This window comes from Columba livia, chromosome 2, assembly GCF_036013475.1.
Source record: "Columba livia isolate bColLiv1 breed racing homer chromosome 2, bColLiv1.pat.W.v2, whole genome shotgun sequence".
Taxonomy (NCBI): Eukaryota; Metazoa; Chordata; class Aves; order Columbiformes; family Columbidae; genus Columba; species Columba livia.
The window spans coordinates 15,549,870-15,574,774 of NC_088603.1; the positions used below are offsets into that span (position 1 = coordinate 15,549,870).

At 38.8% G+C, this 24,905-nt stretch overlaps 1 long non-coding RNA gene across 1 annotated transcript in view; it reads left to right on the forward strand.

Annotated features, from left to right (window-relative positions):
* The first annotated feature begins 11,688 nt into the window (after positions 1-11,688).
* The window catches only part of LOC110359965 (uncharacterized), a 30,699-nt gene continuing 17,482 nt past the window's right edge, over positions 11,689-24,905 (forward strand). The window contains exon 1 of the long non-coding RNA XR_002415561.2: positions 11,689-12,049. This is a non-coding gene — a long non-coding RNA (uncharacterized LOC110359965). The remainder of the gene's footprint in view (positions 12,050-24,905) is intronic.

A 24,905-nucleotide genomic window follows, 5' to 3' on the forward strand; every position in this document is an offset into this window, starting at 1 on the left:
GCAGTGACATCTGTCAGAGAGGAAGGGATGATGGCCACGGGTGATAATAGCTGCAGTTATCCGATTTAAATCTGCTTGTTTGTTGGAGTAATCTTTGGCTTAGGAAAATAAGGAAAGAAATGAGGAGGGAGAAGACTAAAACAGGAGCAGAAGGATTCTCCACTTCCCTTCCACTATTGTCACCATTACAACCGCTGGTAGTTAGTTGACTTTTTTCTCCTTTATGACCCCAAAGCATAAAAAGCTGGCAGTAACCTCAGTGCAAAACTCATGACCGTCCTAGAGACTCACTCTAGTGTGCAGCCTGTAAGTCATGAATTAACAATGCAACAAGTAAAACAACTTTACTGTCCCTCTGTTATTTCTTCTGTGGGTTTCCCTGGGATGTGTTTAGATTGTCAGTCCTTGGGACTAGGGGACTAGGAGCTGTGTTTAATTTTTATCCTATATAGAACAGAATACTGCTGTTGACAGTAAGAGCTAGTAAATATTTCTTATTTTTTGGTGGGGGGGCATTCAGTGTGAAGGCAATGTTTTAAAAGTCAGTTTATATGGATTTTTGCAACAGGTGCATGACTGTCCCATTTCAGATGTATTCCTAGTCCTAGTGATATTCTCATTTGTAATTACAGAGCATATTGCTGGAACCAATAATAGCTGTGGACTTGCTACCTTCAGCAGTTGTATTTCTCTCTTCATTTAACTGAGGGACTGCTTCTTTAAAGCTTTAGTGGAGGGAGAGAGAGAGATCTCTTCCTCCTGGACATAGGAAATACATTCCCACGGCCACTGTTTGAAGCTGAAGAACTATCTAGAGGAATTAAGAGATTTCAAGGAGTTGCAGCCTTCTGCCAGAAGCCCTGAACAGCTATCACCTTCATGTTCAGCAAGCTGGAGAAGACATTAGTTTCACTGCTCCAGCAATATAATTTTGATTCCCACTTACAATTTGCTGAAGTCTGAGACTGTTCTGGGTACCAATCACATTTTTGTGTCTTCCTTAGGGGAAAACACAAAGTTTTGTAATATTTCAGCTGTAGCCAGCTTATGAAAAGCCAGTAACGTCTTAGGAAGAGGAATGTGTTTGCCTAAAACTTTGTGTCTAATGATGATGTTATGTTTTTCTTAATTCTTCCAACCACCTGTTGGTTGCTGTCCGTGACACATCTTCCTTGGTTTTGTCACTGTACATTCAGGCTCTGCTCTGTGGTCCAGCACAAACTGCAAGAAACATTTTAATAAATGTTTATAAATAATATTAATGATAATTTGTTAATGCCTGATCCATTGTTTTCTGGGGTATGGACTAAAAAGGAAGGTAAAGTTATGCTAGAGGAACTACTTTTGCCTTTGCAGAGGAAGTTTAAGAAGTCTTTTCTCACTTTAGCTTCTGAAACTCAGTGAAGGTTAATGTAATCAGCTGCAGCATTAAAGGGACTGGAAATGGCAATGTCTTGTTTTAATGCCTTGTTGATGGTTCAAAAAAGTCTATTTCATAATCGGGATTGAGTTTGTTGTAATTTTCCACATATTGTTCCTTACCTTGAGAACTGTATAAAATCATGTTAAAAATAGAAGCCAGTAAATTATGCAACCTGCTGCTACCCAAAAGCTGTTAATACTACAGCCAGTGGAGTAGAAATAATTTGTGTTTGAATATTCCATTCTTTGTTTAAAAAATAATACACAGAAATTTTCATGAATAGTAGTATACAGAATTTTACAATTGTTCATTCTTCTTTTTTAAAGTCAGTTTGCATGAATAGTTTTCTCATCTTTATGCAGAAATTTTACGCATTTTTGTTGACTAAAATATTACTAATCTAATTTCCTATTAAAAAACTAATTTCCAGCATTGCAGAGCTGAAAGGTGCTACCAAGCATTTAGTCTTCAATTTACATACAACAAGCCCTGTAATCTGATGGGGGATTTCACACAAGGATGGCTGCATGCAATTACATGGGCAAGAAAAAAACTTTGTCCAAGGCTCTGTGCTACAATAATTTCATCTGTTGGTCTCCCATTGAGAGTTCTCCTATTGGTAAATTGCTTATTGACATGACTTAAGAGTAGAAATATCTACACAATGTTGTCATACTAGGTTTTCAATGCTGTTTGCATTTCTTTTTTTTCCTTCTTTTTAATTATGATTTGAGTTTGTTAGAAAGGGACAAAGTAAACAGATTGGAATAATTCATTTGAGTTAACACTCATTGACAAGAAAACATTAAACATTCTCCAAATGACGCATCCATCATGAAAGACAGAAGGATAATCCCAACATTACGACTCAAGTAAATTAGTTTTTGGATATATATTCCAGCATTGCATTGAACTGTACCAGTTCTTAATACTGGCATAATAATATGCACTTTTAAATGATGCCAGAAATCTTCATTACAACAGAGAGAGGATTCACTGTTTGTGTTTATTAATGTGGGAATGTTGGAAAGAGTATTTGATATTAAGTGTCACAATCCACAATGATTGGAGCTAAACAACTGTAAAACTGATTGAGAAGATTTGGGCAGATAAATACAAATGGCAAACAGAACTCCACATGCTGCCATGGTGGAAGCACATCCCAATGTTTTGCCTCTGGCACTGGCACTGCAGAACAAGTATAACCCAGTGAAACCAGTGCAGCCCACTTGCAAAGGTGTTGAGTGAAGGTGGAGGGTGCAAGACCATGGGGAGCGTGAGCCTGAAGCACGTTTAATCCTTACATACAAGGAAAACATTTGTACCTTAGCTGACCCACATCTTTCTCACTTATAAACACTTGCACAACTTAGCAGTGTCTGTCTGTAGGTGGACAACTGAGGTGTCTTTTTTCGTAATTGTGTGAGGGTAGATACAAAGTTCTGTGCCATCACACGGTGACAACGTAACCATCATAATTGCTCCTCAGAAGCTTTGGCTCAAAGCTGGTAGCTCACTGTCCATAAAGACGAGGACAACTCTGCTCCAACAAGAAGGTGGGTGGAAAGCAGAGCAGGGAACTACCTTGCCTTGCCCCTATGGTAGGCTGCCATTACCAAAGAAGCAGTTGTGGCCACAATGTTAATTTAACTTCACTGTTATATTTCTCTTGAATTAACTTGTATGCTGTGGATTTCATGGTAATATCCTCTGCTGCAGAAGTTTTGAGATGCAAGACTAATTCTGGGAAGGAGCATCTGGAAATTTGACTTGGTGCTCTGCAGATCTGAAAAAAAAAAAAATTAAAAAGGATAAAAGGTATGCTACAGAGCAGCTGATCTCTCTCCTGGTTATACCACACGTGTTCTCCTGGTCCACACTAGATCGTAACTGAAATGTGGTTAAGGGTTTATCTGCCTATAAATACCATGTATATTTATTAAATGGTGAGTGATTTGCATTATTATGATATTTGATCGGCAGTATTTGGATCCAGCTGGTAAAGTTTCAGCAAGGAGCTGGGAGAGCCACAACAGTCCTATTGTCTTCAACTGGCGTTGCAAGGCAGCAGTGGGAGCAACACAGCCCACGACGCAGTAACCTCACACCAAATACAGGCTGCTGCTTTTGTTAAACGTCTTCTTCTAAAGATGCTGGCAAGTACACATTGTTTCCTTATCGTTTTTTCCTCTTGAGAGGTTTCAATTCCATTTACCCCACGGGCCCAAATCCTTCCTGAACACATGAGTTAGACAGCAAGGAGGATTACTAGAAATAGCGCAGACAATGACCAAAAGCCGTCTTGCATGCCTTTTCTTTCCAGCCAGCCACCCACCTTTCATTATCAAGGGGATGAATAGCATATCTCACTGCATAATCAAAATCCAGTGACCTGTCAGAGCAGGCAGTAAAATAAAGCTCTCTTGCTGTTTCCCTTTGACTAGGCTTCAGTTCTGGAACCCTTTTAACCCAGATTTTCTGACATATTGTAACTTGTAGGCATTTAAGGATGCAACCACTGAGCTAATACATTTTAGATTGTGTCCTTATCATATATATGGTATATTTAGTGTCACGATTTCTGGTAAAATTGGAGCACCCTGATGCCAAAGTAACAGCCTTTAATTAAAAGAACTACAGCAAAGAACAGTTAAAGCATACTGAACAATAGAAATCCCTGATCAGCTTTTCCAGCATTTTTTGTGCATGCGATGTTTGCCAGCACATTCTTGATGAATGTCTAAGGTAAAAACGAATGCTCATGTGGATCTTGAATGCCATTCAACATATGGAGAGAACTGCTCACGTTTCTTTAGCTACAGTCTCACATAGCCACCAATCGAAAAAAATCATATCAGATGCCAAAGGGGCATATTCTGCTGTTGCAAAGTCTAAACCTAAACTCTGTCCTTTAGCGCCAGCTCTAGATTTTGTACAGAATGGGAGAAAAGTCTGAATTTTAAAAGGTTTTTCCATACAGTGTGTTTCCTTTGTTTCCACTTAGCTGAGTCAGAAGAGCAGCACAGCTCAACACAGGCGTAACGCTCCTTTTTGTGGGCTGGGGAGGGAAAACAGAAGGGCTGGTTTCACACTTCCAGGATAACTGTGCCACCAAACACAATCCCAGAATGGGTGCCCTGGTAAACCACAGACATCTCTAAGATCTATTTGTCTCTGGGGGTAGAAAATAAGTTTCTATGAGGAGTCCTCTCAAGGTCTTCACAGAAGGTTACAGTACAGAGCTGTACTGTACAGCACTGTACTTCCCATTTATTAGCAAAATATGAAAGTTACAGAAGTCGACCTATGAGTGTGGTACCAAACTCAGCAGCAAGCAGCAGACTGCCTGATTGTATTGTGTTAACACTAGACCTAGATCTGTCTAAAAGTGCTTGACAAACTGTGTCTTGATATCAGGCCTTGGAGTCTTTAGTTATAATTTTTTTTATCTTTGAACTGAATGAAAATTTAAATTTTTAATACTGATAGCTTTCTAATTGGCTGATTCTTTGAGTATTTTCAGATTAGGCAGTGCTCCTAGGCAAATAGACTTTTATAGACAAGATCTTCACAGGCAGAGATGCATCTCTACTTAGCGTGCAGAAGCAAAGTAATATTTCCTAGACATCTATTTTGTGTGACAGAGAAGAAGTATCATAACCTAGTGGAAGATATTAATTTTTAATATTTTATTTCAAATTTTAAGGTGTGCAGTTGCTGGATAATGAAAAATACTTGGAAGCAAGCATTTTGGGGAATGCACATGAATCAGAAGGATGCTTATTTTGTATTTTCACTTCCTATGATCTTCAGAAAATGCTGACTGCAGTCAGCAATGTTGGCAATGGTCCTTTTTCACAGAACCCTTGAAGTATTGCAATACCTCATTGCACACAACAGCCAGCCAGGCTTTTAATAAATTAGTTCTGAATGTATAGATAGATTCTAGAGAGATTCTGAGGTCAGAAGAGACCACTATAATAATCTAGTGTATTACCTAACTTCCTTTTTAACACCGATTGTAGAATTTCACTCAATACTTCCTACATCAAACCCAGTAACTTGTGGCTGAAATCAAGAGAATCTTTCAGAAAGATATCCAGTTTATACTTAAAATGATAAGGGAAGGAGAATTCACCACATCCTTTGGCAAAGTCCTTAGTTTTTAATTGCTTGCACTGATACAAATTTATGTTATCATCAGCCTGAACTTGCCTAACGTCATCTTTTATGATCTTGCTGTGCCTCTTTTTTTTTTTTTTTTTGCTCAGTTATAAAGCAATATTACATTGACGTAATTTTACACACTGAGCATACCATGCATCAGTGAGTCCTGGGTGCCAAATGACAAACTTTAGTCTTGAGCCACATAAATTCTGAGCATGGAAACCATGAGCACCCAGATTATACAAGAGGGAGGGAGGGCGAAGCCCAGAACTATGTTATGTGCTGAACTCCATCTGCAAACTGGACACAGGCAATAACAGAGACCAGTTTTGAAAACCTGGCCTGTAAATACCACAGCTCAGAGTCAGAAATACATTTTGAAGGCAGTGGCTGCTGTCAGGTGAACATGCTCTTATTGCTATCTTTTTTTTTTTTCTTTTTTTGAGGTTTCTGTAACTAAACCTGGGTTTGTTTCACAAAGTGATGTTTTTCAGACTATTAGCCAGTACTGTGACCTAGAGATAATTCTTAATGCTACTTGTGTTTGGTATAAAATCATGATGCATTGTCACCTTGAACCTACCATCCTCTCATAAAGGGCTTTAATCTTATACTCCCAGTTGAACAGAGGCATTCTCAAATCCTTTTGTAGTCAAATCATAGGATCTGACTGAAGCTGTTTTGAAAGAAAGTAATGTATTTGAAAACAAAAAATTTAAATTTGATTTGAAAAGCTAAGATAAATATTTTGTATTCTAATAGATTTTTATTTCTGTATCAAGGACAAAAAGGAAAGCAGGAACTTCAGCTTCAAGGTAAAGGTCTGTTGAGAAAGCCTAAACCAAAACCAATACTCTAAATCAATTTTTTCCTTTTCTTTGCTGACAATTTTTTTTCTTCATTTCTTCCTCTAAAAACAGAGGGATATTTGCCATTGCAGTGATAAAACTCTGAGCAACACGGAGTTCCGTCATGCCAGGAAGAGAATATGATACTTTACATGAACATGTCAAGGAAATGTCAATTAAAAAAAAAGAGACACAGAGTGACTTTTTAAATCTTTTGCACAGATCTTATCTATTCATAACCCAAATCAAAGCAACTCTGATTGCTCTATCAAGTGTAATATATAATTAAGGCAATTCAGTCCTAAGGTTTAGGGTTATCTCAGTTCTTTTGATTTGAGTTGCTGATTGTCTTAGTGAGAGAGCTGGTTGGGAATTTTTTGACAGAGAAGTTTTCATCTTAAAGGAAAAAAACCCCAATCTGTCAAAAAAAACCACCCAAAACAACAAAAACTTTTTAGTGAGGACAAAGCCAACAGAATAATCAATATCCCAGGAGTTGTAGCACTCACAAGAGCATGGTGGTGCAAGTCCTTGCTCTCAGCTGGGGCAATGCCTGAACCATGCAGCTGCTGGCCAGTAGAAACTGCATCTCAGGCACTTTATCCTCTTGTCTGTATTTAAATTGTATTGCAACAAATACCCTAACTGCTGGGCTGTATATTCAGTCCCTCTGTCTCCCTGGCTGGTTTTGATTTGGCCCTGATATAGGAGTGAGAAAGGTTTGAAATGCTAAGAAAGCACTCTTCTACACTGCACATCTTATCTCTGAGATCTGTGTGAGCTCCCCTGCCCTGAGGTTTGACCTCTGCAGTCTTTCTGAATGTTCATTATACCAGAGACCTGCAGCACACATGAATTTCAGCATTTGTGTAACACCCGTGAGACTGAAGGAGCCTCACGTGTGCTTGCACTTCTTTGTACTCGTAACCACCTTCATGAATGGGTGTGTAAGCAGAACACAGATTTTAATATCGTTTAATGGTGAGCCTGCAGACATTTTGATGAAATGACTGTGCTGGTCTATACATACACAGACTGCACTTAAAGCTACATGTTAGCAGGATACAGTTAGGCTAAAAGGTGTTAGCGTCTGCCAACAGGGATGTCCTGGCTCCAAAGAAAATAACAGTCCTCGTTAAAAATAATGTGTGTGCCAAGTAATCGCCCAGGCTCTAGAACAAAGCAATCAAAATCCTTTATGAGGTAAAAGCAACTGGTAGCTGAGGAAACACCAGTGACACTTAGATGCAGCTTTACAGCACAGGAGCTTCCTTGAGAGGGAGCTGAAGGAGTTTGTTCCTTCCCGCACTGCTTTGTCCAGCCCATTGCCCATGACGGCTGCCCCTCAGCACTGGCTCTGCTGTGAGCTCAGCTGAGCCTAAAGGGGGTAGAAAAGGGAGTTTAGTGATGGCTGGGTAGGACAGGGTTTTCCAAAGATGTGGCTGCTACTAAAACCCCATCAACTGAAATATTGAAATTGCAACCTTATTTTGTTCTGCTGATTTTTTTTTTTTTTACCTTTTTGATAGTTTAATATGATTGTGAATAAAAAGGAATAAAATAATGTAGTTTCTGTATTTTCATTAGAATAAGAATTTAGTGCCTCATAACACATTTTACTGAATGCAAGACTGAGAAACAGGAACTCATAAATTCCTATCCCAACAACACTGTTTTCTAGAAAGTGTATCTTACACACATGCACTCCACTCAGGGTGGGATTTACAATATCTACCTTCAGCTGTCTAAAAGTGTCAATGAATGATCAGTTACTCATAAACATATTCCGGAGTCAGCTGAGGGGGAGCCACCTACACAAAGAAATCCTGCCTACCCTAAAAAAAGGGTTCAAAACTAGGTGCCGAGCCTGGCCCCAGCTTTAAGGAAAGCATAGGTGATTGGCAGCTGATTTTCAGAGTACTGAAATTAGGTGTAATTAATTCCACCCTTTAAAAATAAAAATCTTGTCCCACTGAAATTTAAAACAAGACTTCTGTGTATTTCGGTAGGATGAGAATGTGTCCTTTACCTCTCTCTTTGAGATAATTTCTTTCTCATGTTTTAAATGTCCCTGAGATCCCAGATCTGGCTGAATACCTCCTTTCGTGTCCCATGATGTTACAGTAGCAAGTGCTACACTGGTTAGTGCTAAGTGGGAGAAAAAAACAACTCACATTGCTTCTTGGTAAATCTGTTCCTGACCCTTATCTACCTCACAAATCTGTTGCTTTGGAAATGTAATAAATATTTTTACAGTGCTTCCTAGGTGGAAGACACGAAAGTCTCTCTGTTTATTAATAACAAACACATTGAAAGTGAGCACTGAACACTTTGTCCTAGTCATATAAGCTACTGCTTTATTATGGAGGAGATGAGAAACACAACAAGACTAATAACCAACCTGACAAACCTGGCAGTCCCAATCACAGAAATGACACAATTCCAGCAGGGAGGTGCCTTTTTTTTTTCTTTTTAAATAACGAGTTTTGTTCCAAAAAGTTATATTAAAATGCCCACCATCTGCTTTGAACTCACAATAGCAAGGAGATTTAGTGTCTGAAAATCTCTCCTTAACTCATGCCATTGTGCCCCATAGATGGAAAACCTATTTGCATTGAATAAAACAATGCATGCCAATAGAAATCTCATCTCTATTGGCAAGTTGTGTAATCTTTTATAGCTATATTCTAGATCCAGATGCTTTGGCAAGGGATATCTTCCTTCAAGAGTACTGCTTGAGGGAGCCTGTATTGATTGCCTTTGCAATTATAGATTGGACCATGGCAATCACTAAAGACAGGGACACATTTTGATTCGGCATTCCACAGCCTCATTCTTGCCTTTAAAAACAAACCAAAAAAGCCATATATTTTTAGTGTCTATTTTCAGCAGTGCATCATAGGAAGAGAGATTAAGTGGGCTATTAAGGAAGCTAACCAGCATGTTCTGCAGGCATTACCAGTCTTCACATGACATGTTCAACAATTAAAATAGTACAAGTATGGTCCAGCCAATAATTCCAATAAATAACTGCAGATCAAAACACTGTTTGTCATTAGACACTTCCCTCAGCCTTTGTTAATGATTCTTTGGTTGTCTTGGGTAATCAGCAGCCCGGCTGCTGCCTCAGAGCAGAGCAACAAATCTGCTCGGGCACTGGTGGCTGTTTTTCCATCGTGTACACAGTTGCCTTTGTATTCAGAGCCTGTGACTAGACACAAGTCAGACTAATTTGTCTTAATTCACTTTAGTTAGATGGGGGCAGCTAGTGGGTGGGCTTATATTTAACATTAAGCAAATCAATTTAACACGAGCTTGTGGCTTTGCAGGCACTTCTTTAACTGACATTAGTAGTTTTGTGCCAAAAGAAGGCACATGCTGTGGCTTCTTCTGATACACACAGATCCAATTCAATATAATGGTGTAAAGTCGCATTTTGGAAATATCTGTAATCATCTCTTAAGTTTCAGGTGGCAGTTATACTTAGTAGTCTTTTAACCTAAAGCTTCAGATTTCAGCATACAAGTAGAAGAGAGTTTACCATTAAGGAGATGTTTGGGAAACTGGTATTTAATCTTATCTCAACAGAACTACTCAAGGAAACCAGCTGTTAATCTCTGGACATTTACTATCTGTTGCATCCTCATTTATTCTACTCTACTGATGCTTTATTCAATAACTTGCATGCATTCATCGATGGCAATGAGCTTAACACACATGATTTCTTTAATTTTCCTGATGCTTTGCTTTTTCAGTAGAATAATTAGTATAACATGTTTAAAGCTAGCAACCTGTCACTTTTGAGTTATTTACCCTGAGTATGCCACTGGCACAAGACAGTTTTGCTCTAACTTGCAGGTTTCACAACAAAAAAAGCCCAGGTTGAAGACAGTATTCCCAGTCACAAGAGAACATAGCCACATGTAAGTATCACACCAGATTTGCCCAGATAGCATGAAATATGAGGTCTTCTCTTCAGATAATTTATGCATACAAGCAGAAGCAATAATATTAAATATTTTTTTTCTGTGGGTGGCTTTCATATTTTGAGAAAACTTGAGTTCTGCTGTGTCTTTCAGAAGGTGACAGGCTGCTGTAGGCAAAGTAATGAATTCCACAAATAATCACAGGGTATGCTGGATAAAGTTTGTTAGCTTGATCTTTCTTATTTAATTGATGTTTGCTGTGAAAATATAGTTCAGCCAAACAGAAGGGGGAGAAAGTGTGTTGTGACACATTAACTTTACTTGTACAAGCAAATAAATGACCATGTGATAGTTCCATAGGTTAATTTCATACCCTTGAAAGCGGCTCAGACTGGTTTTTTGGTTTGTTGAAACTTCATCAATAAAATTGAGATGTTGTACTTTGCTAGACAGTCAAGATTCAATGAAAGACAACTACTACTGCTTGTCTTGACCACACTGCCTTCATTTTCCCTTGGGTCCCTTCTAGGGAGGTTGAAATATTGTGTCTCTGTGTCTTGAACCCCTGTTCTCTAAAATATGATAGAGAAGAATGCTTTTCAGCTACAAAAATGGTTCTGGTGCTGTGTTCCAAAAGAAAAAAAAAATAGCACAGAATCATAAAGAAACAGATCCAACACCAATTGACATAAATGAAAATCATTCAGTTCACTTCAGTAGGCTTTAATCAGACCAGTATTGCCTTATTTCCTAGTTTTGTTCTGAAGTATCCTTTACACTTAAAGATGAGAACTAAATCCTTCTCCCCCTCCTCCTTTGTGTTTATGATCCAGGCTTTTGTAATAGTAGCATTTTGCTGCAATGCCTGCAGCATACCAATGAAATATTTCTTTCCGTAGTGACACATACAATCATCCTCATGTAGGAGGAATGGTATTTACAATATCCTACTAGACTCTTCAGCTTACTAGGTGCCTTCATCTGTGTCTTATGGCTTATTACCAGATGCTGTGAGAACACAAGAAACACCTACACCTCACTAGAAACACAAACTGAATGGCTTAAAACACATAGGCTTTCAATGACTGGCTCACAAATTTTCACTTGGAGTATACACACTTTATTGCATCTACGCTGGTGTGCCAAATTGTAGTCGACAAAGTGACGTAGATAAGTTTAGATTAAGGTGTTTACTGGTGGAGAAGCCAATAAAAACTCATGGCTCAAATGTTTTGAACTCCTGGACCTTTTCCCAACTTATTTTACTTTTTAAATGCACAGCATGGCAAAGTTATTCCACAGGCAGCCCGGTTGTATATGGGACTCTGCAATGCATGTTTGTTTTTAAGCAATTTTAATGTTCTTATTTTGATAGCAGTTAGGGTTTCTGGAAATAAATAGTGAGTCCCAAGTCAGAACAAAAGTGTTAATGTGGTACCAAGTTCCTGAGTAAACAAACAATTGCTAAACAAAATCTTTTCAACAGCATTGTATGTCTGTGTCAACATTGTGTTTCCTCTCTGAGTCATCTGGTCAGCAGCACCCCAGCTACACAGAAGAGGTCATCCACTTCCTACAGCTCCGTGCTGAAGCCTGGAGTTTCATTACAGAATTTACCACTCGAGGTTTCCTATGAGCCGCAGGAGTTGCATTTTTTTGGCAGGATTAGAGACAAAAATCAAAAGGTAAGAAAATCCTAATGGGCATATTTTAAGGGGGAAAAAAAAGACATGAAACAAATGCTGTTTGTGCCAGTCTCAGTGGCCGTTAGCCAGCAAGTGATAGGGGAACAGGTTTGTTTTTTATCACCCAACCATATAGATACAGAATTTTAATAGATGGAAATAATGCCTTAGACACTTTGTAGACTGCACATTAATAGGAAATCAACGGGGTGAGGGGCTGGTGGTGAAGACATCCTCACAAGTACTCATTTATTTATTTCAAGTATCCAGCACTTCAGTAAAAAACACTGATTTCATACACATTCAGAACTGGATCCAGAAACAGGAGGTATCTGCTTTTTACCTCAGATATAACAGAGTAGCCATTCTCCTGAGACTTTTTGATCAAAACTGGGAAACCCCACAGAACTCCTTGATTTCATGTGATTGCTACTAATTAAGAGATGTAGAAAATTTGTAATAATCAGTTCATCTGATAGGATTTTTGCCAAGGCAGTTGGAAAGAGCTTGCGAGAATTTTACAATCTGTGTGTTGGTCCTGATTCAGCTTGAACCTGAACTCCAGGGTCTGCTTTTTAATGTCCTCTCTACGCTCTACCCATGGCTTAGTTAAGCTCCTTATCTCTTGTTATGCTGCTTTTTAGTGTCCAAGCTGAAATATTCAGCCCTTTTCTAATACAAATACAGTAAATCTCTCCTCTGTCTTTATAATGCAGGATCCTCGGATGAATCACTTCACAAATTTCAAACTAATAACTTATTATTTTTCACTGATATAACACGTAGGTGGATAACATTCCATCACCGGTGACTGTAATCACCTTCAGCCCAATTCAGCATCCCAAGTTCTGCCTTGATTAAGTATTTGTCGCTTCTATTTCATCCTCTCCTGACAGAGATAACTTTGTTTTAATTCAAACTGTCACACTCTGGAGTTCAGGAAGGACATGAAAATGTCAGGTAATAATCCCTCCTCAATCTTGTGAGTAGTTAACACTGCTAATATGCAGAACCATTAGTATGTTGGCATGATTTTAACTTAATCATTTGCAGCAGCCCAAGCTTTATTGAGATCCGTTAAAGGCAATCTGGATAAGTGTCACCCATCTTTACACGCTTTACTCTGCTTTCAGTGCTTAACAAAATAATAGAATCATAGCATAGTTTGGGTTGGACAGAAACTTTAAAGGTCATCTAGTCCACCCCCCCTGCAATGAGTAGGGACATCTTCAACTAGATTAGGTTGCTCAGAGCCCCGACCAGCCTGGCCTTGAATGTCTCCAGGGATGGGGCATCTACCACCTCTCTGGGCAACCCGGGCCAGTGTTTCACCACCCTCATTGTAAAAAATTTCTTCTTTAGCCTGAATTTCCCCTCTTTTAGTTTAAAACCATTACCCCTTGTCCTATTGCAACAGGCTCCACTAAAAAGTTTGTCCCCATCTTTCTTATATGCCCCCTTTAATTACTGAAAGGCCACAATAAGGTCTCCTCAGAGCTTCCTCTTCTCCAGGCTGAACAACCCCAACTCTCTCAGCCTTTCCTCACTGGAGAGGTTCTCTATCCCTCTAATCAATTTTGTGGCCTTCTCTGGACCGTCACCAACAGTTCCCTGCCATTCCTGTGCTGAGGAGTCCAGAGCTGGACACAGCACTGCAGATGGGGTCTCAGCAGAGCGGAGCAGGATGGCAGAATCATACTCCCTCCACCTGCTGGTCACACTTCTTTTGATGCAGCCCAGGGTACAGTTGGCCTTCTGGGCTGTGAGCACATTGCCAGCTTATGTCCAGCTTTTCATCCACCAGTACCCCTAAGCCCTTCTCCACAGGGTTGCTCTCAATCCCTTCATGCCCCAGACTGTCTTGATACCAGGGGTCACCTCGATCTAGGTGCAGGACCTCGCACTTGGCCTTTTGAGCCTCATGACATTCGCATGGGCCCATTTCTCAGGCTAGTCCAGGTCCCTCTGGATAGCATTCCATCCCTCAGGCTTGTCAACCACACCACTCAGCTTGGTGTCATCTGCAAACTTGCTGAGGGTGCACTCGATCCCACTGTCTATGGCCAATAGGCCTTTGCTCTGCTAGAGATGAAACTGAGTTTCTGTCTACCTCTTCTATTAGATGATCATGTCATTCTACTTTAGCAGGATGGGACTATTGCTGAGTCATTGGGTTTTTTTGTTCTATAGCTGAAGTCAGTAGCAATATTCAGCATTAGTTCACTTTCCTATTTCTTCAATGTACTTGCTTAACAAGCATGACACCTGCCATCTCTGTGCCTTTAGTAATGATGACTAAACACAGCCAAAGGGCAGTTTTGTAGCTGATGAGTCAATTTATCAACAGGACTAAATGACACACTCTTGTTCAAGAGTAAGTTTTTGTAAACAGAGCAAGCACTTCAGAGGTGAAGGAATTCTCTGGGCTGAGAAGTGCAATTGTATGTTATTCAGTTCCTCTATAATGTGGTTACAAACACTATATAGCTTCTATAGTCATTCACAGAGCATCTGCTTCTCTTTTTTGAAGCCCTTTAATCTGAACTGGATCTCTTATGAAAATCTTGATCTTTTCACTTTCCCTCGTAGTGTTTGTAGCCTGCCTACAACGGCAACTCACTAAAAGCAAGTATTTTACTTTCAAGCACTCAACCCAATAGCAAGCTAATTGTCACTAACTCATAGCTTAAGTGAATTCAAGAAGTGAATTCAAGTTGTTTCCACGAGTTCAGTTTAACACAGAATTCATGAGATTATAAGTTTTCTTTTTGGGAAATCACACCCCAGTCATAATCACCTTTCTCTCAACAACATTTTAAGGTGATCCAGTGTCCTGCTCTCAAGAGTTATTTTCAGTTTCTCATTCCTGAGCCTTTTGATTCCTGATTTTGATTCCTGAGCCTTTTGATACAATTATTTGGTTTCCCACTTTCTCTCTGACTCCCATGACTTTTGCTATATCACCTGTACTTATGTGGTGTCCTTAGGTGGACCAGCAGTTATTGACCATTCTTAGTTTCTTTCATAATTTTCCTTTTTTTTTTTTTCAGTTGTAACAACAACTAGAAATCATCTTCAAAACTGCTAAGTCTTTGACTAAATAGCCACAATTACACATTTGATTAGTGTTTTCCATTTCTGTATGCAACAGTTTCCACTTCTCCTAACTGCAAGTATTTGGATTCTGTGGTGCACTGAAGCCTGCAAAAGCTGCCTCCAACAGCATTCTTGAGCTCCCACAGAATTAAATAGGATCTTGTAGTCAAGACTAATCTTCACTCTGCTTCACACACATTGAATTCCCTATGCTAGAGGAAAAAAATGCCTGAATATTTCAAAAGTAAGGTGAGGTCTGCTCTGAGTGACTGTTGTGCTTAAAAGGTCATTCTTTGCAAAGTATGTATGCTAACATTCAAAAGTTAAAAATCCTTGTAAAAGCCAGAATTCATTTATTTGGTGTTTCTTACACATATTTTTCCTTGCAAGAACATATTTTTTTCATTTCTCTTTCTGGTGTCACAGAGTTATTAGTATTTACTAATAAAAAACTATTTAGTAGAGTTTAAATCTCTGGAATTCATGAAGAATGTGATTATGAGGGATCAAATTTAATATCAGTGAGATTAAAAGTTTACCAAGAATGGATTCTAGCAATTTCTGCTGTAGCGTTGTAAAAGAAAGAAGATGAAAGGCCAAATTCTCAACTGGTATAGCTTGGCATTGCTTCATAGAATGAAATGGAGATGCATTCCGATGAACACCAGCTGAATATCTGGCTTTGAGATCATCAAAGCTTGTGTGTATTAACCCCATGTGGTTACTTGCCACACATTTCCCACTATGAAGTGCTGATGTGAATATATTAAATATCCTGTTGGGAAATTAACTATTCATATTACTGGGAGACATGAATCCTTACAATAGAAACAATTTCCCTAATGGGGTTACAAAAAAAAAAAAAAAAAAAAAAAGGAGTTTTTTGGGAAGTAGAACATCTACTAAGAGTCAAATGCAGTGTATTCCAGAGTTTCTTGAAGTGGGAAATACACTTAGCTGGATCTGCACATTTGTCTTAATTGGAGTTGATGGGTATGCACTTTATGACTTAGTTTTCAGGAGTGTGTCTGAAAGCAAAGTTGACCAAAATTAAACATGTGCTTCACAGCACCAAAAATCTACATGTACATTATCATGTTCAATACGAGAACAGAAGTATCCTTAATGGTTAATGTCCTTGGAGGACTGTGAGTATGAAATTCAAATGTATTAAAAGCCTTCATGGCCTCCATAAGGGAAAATAAATGACAAGTGAGAAAAGAAACGGAAAATAAAATGGTTGTATTTGCTTTTGCTGTTCTTCTTTTTTTTTTTTTTTTTTTTTTAAATTGAATTTTTATTTCCTGCTCAGATAATCAAAAGAAAACTATATATAGCTTAGAGCAAACTTTATGACAAAAGGAACTTGGTTTGTCGTGGTTTTTATTACCAGTAGCTTTTTAAAAGTAGCCTTGAATATCATGGACCTATATTACGCAAGAATCTGAAATAGTGCAGATGAAAGATACTTGCTTATTGCTATCCACAGGGAACTGATTTGTTATGTGTTTTATGTGTTTTATTTGTTTTATTCTTCATGTTGGTTCCTTGATATCAGCTGAGGAGTGAGCTGTAGGTTCCTATATTATAATAAGAACTGAGGATAGCTTCAAGAGAATGCTGAATAGACTGATAATTCAACAATTTCCTATTGTTTCTTCCTGCAACTGACATATTTTAAGATATGAACAAGAAAAAAAAAAGTCTTTAAACTATTTGCCGAGTCCCGGTGAGCAGTATGAAGCACTGTCACAGGTGTGTGCATGCAGAGGTTGAATGGTTCAGTCACCTTTATTCCTTTCTCTCAACCCAAAGTTGGTTACATATTTAAGAAGTTAAGAGTGATAGGATTCATGTAGGAACTACAGGAACTATCAATGGCACATCTCTGTTCTCCCTAAACTCGAGTTATACGTGATACCACTCACTGTTCGTGTGTGGTTTGGGTTTTGCTCACTGACAGGGGCAGTATTTTGAGCTTACGCAGAGTCATCAAAAACCAGGAGCCAATGTACTCCCCAAACTAAAATTTCCTGGACTGTGCTGATTTTCTCTTTCAGCCCTTTCTGAAATAGTGGTTTATGGGAACAGAACCACTTTTTTGGTCTGAAAGAGTTAAACTTGTTTTGAAAGCAATAACAGATCCTAGCTGTTTATAGCAGGTTTATTCTGCAGTAAATGCCCATTTTCATGTAGCTCTGATAATTAATTTGGCAGACTTTGGAAGAATAAAAGATGGATTAAATTATTGTCCTGGAGACTGAAACATTTAACCTGAAAGTCACATGACAATTGTCAGGGACTGTGTTTGCAGGCACAGTGAAGGAAGAATTCCTTTAGGAAAAACTGAGATTTTAATTATTGACTTCTTGGAATACATGATTAACAAGGGCTTCTCATCCTCAGTTATCAAATCCCAAGTGTCTGCTCCTGCATCACTGTTTCTTCAGTAAAATCCCCAAACTTCCTTCCAGTTCCCAGAGTAGCCTCATTAAATCAACTGTAGTTAAACCTTCAGCAGATTAGAACTTGTTAGGGGAATGTAGACGTAACACTTGATTAGCTTTCTAAAGCCGATGACATGAATTGATTTTTAGAGACTGGTCAGCCCTGCCACCGCCAGCAAACGTTCTCCTCCCACCCCCATTTTCCCCAGGCACGGGAGCTGACCCATGCATTTCATAGATTTGCAGTAGACAAACTCTTCTGTTCTTTGGTAATTGCTTAAGTTTTCACTCAGAATAGGAAAGCCCCACAAGTTCTGTAATCCATTGATGCTGTAGGTCTTGTATAATCTTCAGAAAAGATGCACCACCATGTAAAAACGTTGTATATCATCTCAGCAGGAGCCTTTGAGCTGTTTAGCACTACGTAATTGGATCTAGGACTAGTCCTTAACTTTCTTGAGGCCAAGAGCAGTTACACCACTTCTGTTTCCATCACAACAGTGACAGATGAAAGACCAAAACACTGTCTAAAAACTGATTGTAATGGATTGAGTGCATTTCAGTGTCAAATTTTGCTACTATAATATCCCTATTTATAATTCTTGTCTTTCATCAACAGAAACAAACAAAAATATAAGTCCTAAAATAGTAATTTTACTGAATCATTAAGTGCCTTAGATGTATTTTGTAATAGTCTGCCCTGGCTATCTAACAGATTAATAAAGGGAATGCTTAAATCAAAGTACTGTCTACAGCTTTAGTAGAAGGTAAAACTCTCCACTTTGTGGTATTGTGCTTTGTTAATTTGCTTTTCTAGCAATTATAGAATATTATTGTTAAGTAAGTTAGAGGGAGCAGAACATTATCCATCTTTTACTTATTGGATGCAGGATTAATTATCAAGTCAGTTTTAAGGTTTGCTCACTAACAAGGCTTTACATAGCTTAACTCAGTCTTTCACCATGATGTTTCAATTGCTTATTCACAAGTTGTTGTTTTTTGTCATATTCCAAGTTTTTTCAATTGTCTTCTATGTAGGCTACAAATGTTTTACATGTCATATATGCATTCACACTGTACATGCCCTTGGCAATGAAGATTCACCACAAATTTAATAATTTCTGAATCAACCATCCAACTTCTATACTGAAGGTATAGTTGCAAAATCTTATTGGTAGTGGTGGGTTTTTTTGTTTGTTTTTTCTCATAGGCGAATTTCATACTACAGAATTTTCAAATTATATTGATACAGAAATTGTCTTGACCCACTCCTGAAATTCAGTGGTGAAAGAGAATAATAATAATTTAGCTTTAACCAAAAATGTCTGGAAACTTGCATTTCTCCAATAAAAAGTGTCATGGCTCTCTACTGTCTCTGAATTGCAAACACAACTCCACTTTATAGGAGATCATGCCTGTGAAAATATTCTGTCCTAGTCTTCATAGAGTACAGTTTGAAAGAGCAAGAGCAGGGTTACTAGACTGCCAGTTTTGAATCTACAGTTCAAGGGAGTTTAGGGTTTTCAGACCTAGCTTGGAGCACCAGAACAGCTCCTCCGCTTTTTGAAGTGTCAGCTTAATGAATCACTCCCCACAAAATAGTTGCTTCTGACATTTCAGCCAAAGCCCTGCTGCTTTTGCAGGAGCCTATGTGCTTTTATCTCGCACATTGGTCTGAGCTGCAAAAATGTTCCAGTTTATCACATACTGTTCTGTACTGTCACTTAGAAATATGCTTGTGCTTGTGGAGTGAATATTGATAAGATACCTCTAGACTGTGATAAAAATGGGTCAAAGAGAAGATATCTTTCAGATTTGATAAATAAAGTCTTTAAAACAGTGATAAAAGACTTCTGAGAGTCCATTATTGAGAATGAATTCTCAGAGGTGTACATGAAGTTGGGGGCTTATTGTTTGGTTGTGCTCTTTCAAAGGTTTAGGGCTTTTACTCTGTGTTTCTAAGAAAAACCTCTTTGAAGGTCATGTTTGAATTCAAAGCTGTACTTATTGTCTGTTTTTCCATGCTATCTACATTACTATTGCATATTGCATTTGGGAGCCCAATAGCTCCGGAAGGTAATATTTTCTAATTCCACTTATCCTACCCTCTGGTGTAGCATTTGTCAGTGCAGGTTTGTGTCTGCAGGTGTTGATAAGGTACAAAAAGCTACCTGACTAACATTATTATACTGCTTATTTTTTCCTAGGTAGTTTGAAACTATTATCGCCGCTGGACTATAGTCATGTGCTAAAAGATAGCATGCTCCCCTTCTGCAACGCCACCCTCAGCACTTTAAAGCAGTGGTAGTTGTGCAGATTACCAGGCAGTGGGAATTCTCACTGTAATGGAGAGTGGTTGAAGGGAAGAGAGCAGGAAGGAGGGCAACGGGGGAGAGCTGCTTTTTGCTGCCGGTGTTATTCTTGCACTGAAGGCCGTAGCTCCTTGTTCAGATATCTGAGTGGGCAATTAATCTCTCGCTGTTAGAGAGCAGTGCTGAGCGTAACTGCTAAACTATTGGTGGTAATGGTGATCACAGAAAAAGAAGGGAACACTAAAATGGAGCCATAAAACCCTCTGCAGTTGACTTTATCCTGTGCAATGTTGAATTCTCTACGTGCAATCCTCAACAAGTGTAAGGTGCAGGTCCTCCAGCTCTGAGAGAGGTACATCTGGGTAGGGTGAGGGAGTCACCCCTATGGGACCTGACAGAGATGCAAGGTGCCTGGCTGCACTCCCTGGGGTTTGCACACCTCTAAGCCACCTCAGCCTGAAAATGATTTTTCTTCCATTGATATTTTCCTTTGAGTATAAAAACAAAAAAAGAAAAAAGAAAAAAAGAACCTCACTGCCCCACGAACAGGACCAAGCAGCCCTTTGATTGCCGTGTGATCTTGACCTGGCACTTCTATAAGAGGTTAAAATTAACTGTGTGCCTGATTCATAACGAAGCAGGAGATGCACTCAGGAGCCTGACTCGCCTACGCAGACAGCTCAGCTCCACCACCTCCACTGCAGCTCTCTGTGCGTTCCTCAGCAGAGCATCAGGCCAGTTGTAGGCATAAATACATCTTGGCATGTCTGACCAGACCTATCTTTCAACACCTCCTGCATGACAAAACATCTCTCCTTTCTGTTTCTATAATAGAAACAAGCTTCCTAAAACACATTTAGCTCTGATAGAGATAGTTTACTGCAGTCTTTCAAATCCCTTTTTTCCCCAGGCTCAGTAATAACACAACACAGGGATCCAAACATAGGTAACAAGCACATTGGAAAAAGAGCATGTTTCTACAACATAGAAGAAAAGTTTCTGTAATTTCAGCACTTTTATTTTTTCCCCCATTTTTGTTTTGTCTTCACTTTTCTACTCTGTCAGCTTCAGGAACTGATGCAAGATATTCTTTGATATCCATTTACTCACCATACCATCATGATGACCAGTGTAACAGCATGTAGATTGGTAGACAGCCCAATCTATGCGGGTTGTCAGTCTATGCCATGAGAATGCAGTATTTCAGTCAGCCATGTGAATGTGAACATGTTTCTTACTCCAAAGTTTTATCACAGATATCAAAAATACTACCCCTCGAGGCTTGTAAAATATATGTTTGTAAGGATAAAGTAATGGATAACATTTTTAGCAGCAAATTTATTTATGTTGGACTAGTTCTTTCTGCCTTGGTAACCAAAAAATATATGAATAATAATTCTGTCCTGACCAGGATCCTATGAAGATTCATTAAGTAATTTGTGAAAGTAGAAGTCTTTTTCTGACTCTTTCACTCTGGTTTTGGAGCATGAACTAAAACATATTGAGCTGCTTCTCTAAACATCCTTATAATTTGGAAATTATTCTCATTCATGTCTAAATTCCAATTAAATGGAGATATAATCTCATTTCAGCAGCTCAGTGCCTAAACAGAGGCATCCGATACCTGTTATCAGATATATGAGACATTGCTATAGATGTTGCACCTGGAAGAGATCTGTTATCGCGTTAGAGCAGCATCTGGAGACCAGAGGGGGCACCCACAAAAGGTGCTAGGCAACTCTATGAGAGCAGTTCAGCAGAAATCTCAAGGAATAAAAAAACCAAACTCCTGTCTAACACTCTGCATAAAGCCTGAAAGTGTCTGCAGTGGAGCAAGGGCACTCGTGCAATAATCCTTGGCCATTCTGAGAGGATTTGACCCCATCCCATGGGAATGCACCATCATGCTTGAAGCAAGACTGTGAAGGGGCTGTTCCTCCATTGAATTTGTTTTGCATTACATCAGTGATGCAAGTTTAACTGGAACAGAGAAAAAGCAAGAGTCAGAAGATAAGCAGTGTGCTCTGTTGCTGCAGCAATGTAAGGAACGTACACAGGGGTGGAAACATGTTAAAGACCCATCTGGGGTGTATGCCTATGAATGTATCACTGGATGAAAATGTCTGTGCAATGTTGCAAACAGGCACCAGAAACCAGGACCTAGCTTATTTCCCAGAACCATCTCACTTATAACTTGAGGCAGCTTGGATCTGTTTTAGTTTTGGCTTAATGAACTTTACATGACAGTGTCAGCAAAGGGGAGTGATTGGGAGTGGATAGAGGGATCTTCGGCAAGAAGTCAGCATAAAGACAGCTGCCACAGTTAAAGTCTCACCTATATTTGAAGGTCTTCGGGAAACAAAGAGGCATGAAGTGGGCTTTTGAACAGATGGAATATTTTGTGATGGGCCAAATCAAACCATAGGCCATAGGCTGTACATTATTGCTCTAGCACATGGCAGAAGAGAAGCTGATACCTTGCCTTCTTGAAACTTCAGAAAATATCTACACTCAAAATAAGCACAATAGTTTTAATCTCTTATGGATAAGGGCATGTCTGGGAGCCCTTGAGGTAGGTCCTTGGTCAGAAACTTAACAGTGCTCAGCTTTTTTCTTGGCTTTAGGCTTCCTGCTTGACATCTTTCTGCAGCCAGAACAAGTCTCCCTGGTTGCTAAAGAGGACAGGTGGTTCTTTGAGGATCCACCTGATTGCTGGAGAGGTCACATGAGAAAATCAGCCTGTTTCAAACTTGTGGAATTTATCTCACCATCTTTACACTCCTTGTGCAACAGGACCACTTACCTACTCTGTCCTGAGATTCAGTGCTTAAAGCAGGGAAGTATGAGTATGGACCCAAGTCTCAAGGTTGTATCAGAAGTCCACGGCAGCAACTGAAGCTACATCTGCTGACCTTGTGTCCTGGTCTGAGGATCTGGCAACCCACAACTTCACTATTTAACCTCAGCTATGAATACAGCATTTCTTTTTTTTCAAATAGGATGTTTTTATGATGGCAGCTGTTACCCGAATTATTAGTTCTGAACTGAAATAAGCAGAGGAGAAGGAAATGCTGCTTCTTTTATTTCCCAAAATATTTATTGTCCTAGATTGCTTTTCAGGTAATTTACGAGATTTGTTTCATTTTGCTTTTTAAAAATTTCCTTTGTTAGTTCCACTTAAATTTTAATTTTAGATGTTGTTTTGGTAGCTTACTAAGTTTTTGATTAATGGTGAAGATTTCTAGAGTCCTGCTACTTCAGTAGAATATCAAACATTTACACTTTTTATTATAAGCACAGATATAAATAGAAGGTGTGTTTGCTTAAGCAAGACCTGGTAATTTTTCCTAATAGTAATCTTAATAATGAACAGTTGATTAAATCATTCAAGATAAACAGTAACTTAAAAAGATGTGGAGCTAGATATTTAAAGCTGATGGAGACAGTGCTTTTACACTAGTGCAAGATCTGACCCACAAATGTAACATGCCCCATCTGCTGAAATAATGGCTATGTACATACTACCCTTGTCCCCATCATTTCTTCTTCAGAAATGAGGAAATTATCATTAGTTTATGGCTATCCAAAAAAACAGAGTAATCATTTGTTTCTACCTGGTAGGGCCATTACTCGTGCATGCCTTTTATTTTAGCTAAAGCTATATTTCATAAGATTGAAGGTCCATTTATTTCAAACATTCTTGGCAATATGTAGAAACCTCAAAGTGCATTGTTTTCATTTCTGACAGAAAACTATGCATGACACATGTTTTTTTAATGTATTGAACATATGTAGTACCTACTCCAGCAAAATGTACAAAATTAATAGTGTATAGCTTTTCATTTGGATTCAGAACTGATGCATGGGCAAAACATATGCACTTAATCTATCAATACAAGCCACTAAGATTAACCTATCCTGTACCTCGTTCTCAGTATAAAGAGGTTTTCTGCTGTGATAAGATAGGTGAATTATCGGGCGGTACTACTCTGGCTCCCAGAAAACATAATAGTGACTCAAATAACAGCAGCTTCTGTGCCTTCACATCATGACTTTCTGCTGTATTTTTGCTGCAAATCTGTGTAAATTCATACTTATTTCCCCTTGATATTGTAAACCACTATTGCCATGGCAATAATAGCAATCAGGTAGTGAAGGTTGTGCCTTGGTACATTAGGTCATCCACAATAATAAGAGTATTTCTCCACTCATTCAAACTCTTTGGTTTTAAGCCTTTCTAAAATGCTTTTAGAATCATCTGAGACACAAAATGGTCTACTTCTTCAGTAAAGAACTCTAGCTGGTATAAGTTCTTAAACTATTCATTTATTTTTTTTTTGGTCATGATTACCATGTTTGATAAACTGAACATCTGATGATATGTGTGTCCCTTCTACACCCACAAAATCTACAGGTACTTTAAAATATTCCCTCACCTTGGTAAGCTTGCTCAGAAAAAGTTTAACTTGCACTAGGGGTTGGAATATAAAAGCAAATTGAAGCATTGATTTCCCCATTTCGTCACCTCTAGAGAACAATTCATAAAGCATGGAAGTTCTAACTAGTCAATCAATAGTTGCTGCTTAAATCAGAGACACTGCAGATAGCCTGTTGTTATTAAAAGTGTTCTTCAGAAGATGATAGTAAATTAAAAGAGAGGAACCAATTCAAGCTCTGAGTGGATTTCAAGATTGACACGTTGAGGGAAGGAAAGCTGTACATGCAATTCATCCTTTTTCCCACAGGCAAATGGGAAAAGTATATTTCCCTAAAGACTTCCCAACTCTTAAGAGCAAGAATGACCTGAAACACCAAAATGTTTTCATGAAAACATTCTGACTCCTGAATGGCATGGAGGTCTCTGTCAGATCCATGGCAGTCTGCTTGAACCCTTGATTTCCCAAGCCCAGTCCAGAGGTCTGGATGCTGCATTGCAGCCTGTTCCTGACTCAGACCCTGATGTTCCTGCAGTAGAGGAGAGGCCTGAAAGTCTCAAGATAC